Genomic DNA, 6,335 nt, shown 5'->3' with positions numbered 1-6,335 from the left:
ATGCGTTAAATCGATTCTGTGCATGAATAAAATACCTAGTTCCGTATAAACGAGGCCGTCGTCGGGGAAAATGTGTATTTGCGGCAGTTAAGACACATACATCCAATGCAAGATATATGCAGATTGCCAATTTCCAGAGCGTATTGGGTAATATATTTCTTGAACCTTAACGACGGGTCCAATGTCTAACATATCTTTATTACCACAAATATTATTGGACGCGCTAGTTTATGCAGGCTACACTGAAGTCCATCATCGACGCTCGATTGGGATCTTGGTCTGGGCTAGTTGGTCAAAGCTTTCAAAAAAATGAACACACCACAAAGAAACCGGACACCTGAAGAAGACAAAACACAAGACGTGACGGGCGCTGACTATAAACTTTATTTCACGTACAGCCGAAGCAGATTTTATAGCTACTACAATGAACCACGTGGGCACAATCACCTACTGCATAGTCAGAGTGAACACTTTCAGAACACGTTTTGTTTCTCAACTTAGACATTAACATGATGACGGGTACACTCAAATCATAAATATACAATCAAAACATAAATCTGAAAAAACGTTTGCAAGAGAAGCTGCAATCAGACGTACTCCCCGAAGTGCATAAGATGACATCGGAAAGGCGTGTGTTTAACAGTGCGCATTCGAAGCTGGTTAAGCGGGCAGTTGTAACCGACATGCTTCAGGCTGCCCTGACGAATTGTTGTGAGCACTTGGCTGATTCTAGCCTTAATCGCCAGATTGAAAGTCTTTATTCGGCTGCCTATTCGCCTTCTCCTATACCAGGCTTGTGTGAAGTGCTTTAACAGAAGGTGAAGCAAAGTGCAGTAAGTCATCAACCTAAGGAAAAGAAACCTGTGGTAGTTGTTCCATACATACATGAACTGTCACATAATATCAAGAGAGTAGTGGGAAGGTACGATGTGTATGTTGTGTTTTTCGCCCTTTATAAGTTAGAAAGAATAGTCCCGGTGGTGAACCGGCAGAGAAGGGCGAGTTGCGACGTGAAGCATTTGACGCCGTACATCGAATGCCGGCTAGGAGTGGTGTACCAGATCCGACTAAGGACATTGGCCAGACGGAGTGATGTTTTAACCCAAGAGCTGGAGAGCACTGAACGTAATAAGACTGTGAGCCACATGGCACAGCATTGTAATCAAGCCGACCATAAATGTCGGCCTTTATTATCCGACGAAAAATTTTTCGCAACAGCAAAAAGCAAAATAGAAAGAGAAGTAATTGAAGGTTTTAACATTGAAGATACTGCAGACGCGTGCATCAGCACCCTTCAATTTCTCTTTAAGAGAACGAAGTGGCCTTTTTGGAGAGTGCTAGGGTCTTGCATTTTAACTTCAGCTAGGCATTTTGGTGTACGCGTATGGCCATTTTTTTTTTTGCGTGCGCTTGTCGCTTAATTGTTCCCGTTTGTGTAGATTTTTTTTTGTGGTGTTTTGGAAGCATGGTTTGGTCGTGCGTGTTTTCTGTCACCCGTCTGTCTTTTTTTCATCTGTTAATGATTTTCACTGTTTAGCCGTGTTAAATGTTTGGCGTTGGTTACTGTCTTGTTTGTTTTTAGCGGTTTCATTCACTCGGTACGTTGTCGCCTTTCGCATTTATTTTATGCGCCTCGGGGAGTACGTATGCAACTTCTCTTTCAAACGTTTTTTTTTTTTTGTTTTTCAGATTTATGTTTTGATTCTATCTTACATGATTTGAGCGTATCCGTTATCATGTTAATGTCTAGGTTGATAAACAAAGCGTGTTCCGAAAGTGTTCACTCTAACTATGCAAGTAGGTGATTGTGTCCACGTCGTCCATTGTAGTAGCCATAATACGTGCTTCGGCTGTATGTCAAATAAAGTTGGTAGTCAGCGCCCGTGCCGTCTTGTGTATTGTCTCCTTCCTGTGTCCGGTTACTTGGTGCTGTGTTATGTTTTGAAATCCACGCTCGCTCGCACTGAAAACACAACGGAGCGTGTTTCAGGCTAGGCTAGCACGAATATTTTTGCCAACTTATTTTTTTTTCGGTAAACGAAAGAAATCAACTGCCCGCAAGTGTAGTCAATGTCCCATCCATCATTTTTTCATCAGCCCTGATTGAGTTATCTCTGAGTTTCGTAACTATTTTCACTTTTTTTTGTGTGAATTTCATTGTATATTGGAAGCATTATTTTTTATTATTGATATTGTGGTGATTGGGGTTTTTTTTTCCTTCGCTGACTTCATACTTATGAGCCACAATGTTTGTAATCCCCCAAAAATAATGCCCCACGCGAGCGATGTAGGTATATGCGTAAATAAATAAATAAATAAATAAAACCACGAACGAAATCGTAATAACGCTCCTGGATGGCTGGCTGCAAATGTTCAGTGCGTACGGGGCTACCGGTGCAGGCACGACGTTCTTTATGGTCGACATGGAACACTGCCCTGGTGTGGTGTCCCTCATCGTGAGCCACTTGTACGACCACGTAGATCAGCTGCGCTTTGAGGGCCAGTCGTGCGACGTTGCCGTGGCCTACCTCGAGGTGTACAATGAGGTGGTGCGTGACCTGCTCTCTGCCGGTGGAGCACCGCTCGTTGTGCGCGAGGACCCCGCCAAGGGCATCGCCATCTCCAACCTCTCCATCCACAAGGTGAAAGAGGCTGATGCTCTTCTAGATTTGCTGCTGAAAAGAAACAAGAATCGAACTCAGCACGCCACTGACGCCAACGCTGAATCGTCACGGTCACATGCCATCTTCCAGGTGTATGTGCTGCAGACCGAGACTGTGACAAGCACCAGCAAGGGTATCCGCGCTTCAAAGATGAGCTTCATCGATCTCGTCAGCTCAGAGCGCGCTGCAGCGCGGTCAACAGGAACATCGGGGCTAGGCTACGCGAGGGCACCAAGACAAAGCCTGTCCCTCCTGGCATTCCGCAAATGCGTAGATGCCCTTTCCAAGAATGGGACGCAGCGGGCTTTGTACCGAGGCTCGAAGCTGACGCACATACTGAAGGACTCTCTGGGTGGGACGTACCGGACGCTGATGATCGCCGCTGTGACGCCGTCCAAGCTCAGCTACACAGACACGTACAACACGCTCAAGCATGCTAAGCGCGCAATGAATATTGAAATGCAGACCAAGAACAACATCCTGAATGTGTCGTGCACATGTCGAAATACAGCGCACTCATTGAAGAGTACAAGCAGAAGCTCGACTACCTCCAGAATAAGGTCGACAGCGCAGAGCCGGAAAAGGCTGTGCTGGCGGCCAAGGTGCAGGCGCTCGAAAGGAGCCTGGAGTTGGCGCTTGGCAAGTGTGACGCCTTGCCGCCACCTGCCTCTCCCGCAATCCGCAGCACTGAGAAAACGAGGCCGGTCACAACCGTCATGTGGTGAGATGATTTAATTATCCGCGGCTGGCCTTGCGCGAGCGCTCGTCCGTAACAATATGAACACGCAGTTGTATGCAAAACGAAATAGATCAGTGAGAGCTCATTCGACGACGCTACATAGCGTCGTCGACGCTACATAGCGGACAATTTCAAAAACCAGCAGGATTAAAAAATTGTGCCTTATATGAATATAAATAAATAGTTCTAGCATATGGTTTGGTTTTAGAGGGTTAACGTCCCTAAGCGTATCAGGCTATGATAGACGCCGTAGTGAAGGGCTCCGGAAATGTTGACTACCTGTGGTTCTTTAAATTGCACTGACAACGCACAGTACATGGGCTCGTGGTTAGCAGGGACAACGCCGACGTCGACGCGAAACACAGGAACCGGCGCCATGGCGCTGCGCTCTAAAAAAATTTGAAAGACCCCTCCAGCGTATCTATGAGCTAATTAGCTCCGAAGACGGATAAAGAAAGCCCTCGCGGTAGATGTCTGAAATGAATATATTTTCTTCGTTTTGTGCCGCGCAGATTTACTCGAAATGAGATACGCAGAGTACTAAATTCTAATTTGCACATGAACTTTCCAGCCACATACAATGCAATATAAGCTCTGCGACTGTTAGAAGTGTGCCCAGTGACGTAGTTATGATCATCTGGAGGACGGGCATTCAAAGTAGCTTCGACGCCTCTAGCCTTCCCTCATCATCAAGCTTATCATTCGGACTTGAAAGAAGCAGGTTAATTTCCTCGCATGAACGGCTAACGTCATTGCCCGAGCGTATTTCGAGAATAGAAGAGCTCGAATGGGGAAGACCGGGAAAAGAGCGCGCAATGAACAAAAAAAAAAAGCGTTCAGGAAAGGGGGGGGGGGCGAGAAGGCCCAGCCCGCGCTTTGTGGAGACATGTGTTTGCCTCTTTGATCAGTAATCAACAACACACCATACCCGATGCATTGGAACCGACGCAGGACACGGACAGCAGAAGCAGACGCCCCGAACAGCGACACTACGCTTTTCATTGCTCCGGCGACCACCTCGCTCTCATTGCCGCGCGCTGAAGGCGGCACACTTCTCAATTCTAGAACACTATATATGTACCACTTACACCCATCACTAGGACATTACTCTCATGACGGTGTTGCTAGCGCTGCCTTGATTTAACCGGCCACAGAACGGTGAAAAAAAAACAAAAAAAAAACACCATCCCTGAGCTCCTGAACAATACGCAAAGGATTGCAACCTCAGTGATGAATTCACGTTTCAATAATGACTGCGTTTGGGTGAATTCGTTAGCCGTGTTGATCGTGAAAACGCATATAAAACACGCCAACAGAAAAAAGCGCTCGTGTGTCTGTCTTTTGCGGTTGTCCGTGTTTTGTATGCGCTTTCAGGATCTACATTAAAAGCATCACAGCAGCGAAGGCATCCAGCTATGAATTAAAGGATCAGCCTTCTCCTTTTCTTGGCAACTTGCACAACGTATACCACTCAATGCTTGGCTGTACCTATAGGCGGCAAAGAAATTGACGTTTTTCGAGTATAGCATTGGCCTACCAGATTCCAATCCATGGGACGCTCGCATGCCTATATTTACGTTGCCTGTGCATAAAAGTTAAAAATCTACATCTACGCCTTATAATGTCTTACACTGGCAGAGGAAAGGAATGAAATATGGAGAGCAAAGGGGAAGGCGCGCAATCGCGGTTAAGTTCGGAACGGCGTAGTCATTTGTGTCATTCAAACATCCGTGCTGGGGACGCAGCGTGTAAATCGGGCGCGCCTTTGCGTAATTTGCACTGGCGACGACATCCTCGAAAACTCATTGCAAAGTTCCGTTCGAATACTTGAAGCTCAACCCTTCGGGCGACCACTAAGCGAAGCACCTGAGGACTTCTCTTTGTGAAGTGAAAGTTATAAAGGAGCACCTAGATGACCTTTAGTACTGTGCTTTCACCTGGTCGTGATTTAAAGTGTTGCCAGCCGTAAGCAGTGGCTGCTCATTTTTCAGATACTTAAGAATACTGAAAATCACTGTAAACAGAGGCTCTTTTTACGCCTTGTGTCCATTAGCATATAAGGACTGGTGAGGGAGTCTTGTTCTCTACGAATGTCAAGAGGTCCATACAATCAGCAGGACCTGAGCAAGCACACTGCCTTGTGCATGAGAGGGAGACAAGGGAAACGAAAATATGTACATTCCAGCATCCTCAAGAAGGGGTTTTGTTTATAGAGTAAAGCGTACCAACAGACTTAGGCTATAAAAGACGCCGTATTGAAGGAAGGGCGGAGTAAACGGGTGCCTTGCGCCTCGTCTTCACTGTAAGTCGCCACCGCGACTGGGACCGAACCCAGACGTATAGAGCTTAGTTATCGAGTGCCCTAACCCATGAGTCAGAGCGGTTAGGTGGCCAAGTAGTCGTTTAGAGCGATTAAGGATCCTGAGTCACGTGGAGCTCAGCAGCAAGAAGGCGTGTGACACACCTTCACTGACACGCACTGAGACGGCCACTGATCTTATCACCGCAAAATATTTCGTAGCAGTCATACCTTAAACCATCTCACTTCCGTTCAAGGCCTGTGCTTGTAAGGTTTGTAAGTTAAGGACTCCCTTTGCCTGATGGTACACGATGCGTTGAACAGCCCTGTAGAGAAGTGAATTAGTGCCAAGTGTAACAGAGAACTCTTTCAATTCGTTCCAGCTGCGGACGCTTTGGCAGTATACGGTATCGGACCACTCGGACTTGAACGGCATCAGGTGATCAGGAAGAAGCCCGGCCTTGTCATCATCAGGTAAGACTGGACTTTGATTGCACTTCTCTTGCCTTGACGAGTAAGCATCATAGGTGCATATATCAGGAGTAGGGGAGGAAGCGATGGAGGTGATGAAGGGTTGCAATGATCCCGCACCCTCCCCTCTGCCAGGAATTTCTCATAGATAGAGCGTGTTCAA

The 6,335-nt window shown here is 46.7% G+C and overlaps 1 pseudogene; it reads left to right on the top strand.

The window, feature by feature from the left end:
• The first annotated feature begins 2,369 nt into the window (after window positions 1-2,369).
• Window positions 2,370-3,388, top strand: LOC146202281 (kinesin-like protein KIF18B pseudogene; annotated as a pseudogene).
• Window positions 3,389-6,335: the final 2,947 nt, after the last annotated feature.

The sequence above is a fragment of the Amblyomma maculatum genome, chromosome 1 (assembly GCF_055883805.1).
Source record: "Amblyomma maculatum isolate TAMU_Amacu chromosome 1, ASM5588380v1, whole genome shotgun sequence".
Taxonomy (NCBI): Eukaryota; Metazoa; Arthropoda; class Arachnida; order Ixodida; family Ixodidae; genus Amblyomma; species Amblyomma maculatum.
The sequence above is the reverse complement of the archived record's forward strand: the minus strand, read 5'-3'. Positions and strand labels throughout refer to the sequence as shown.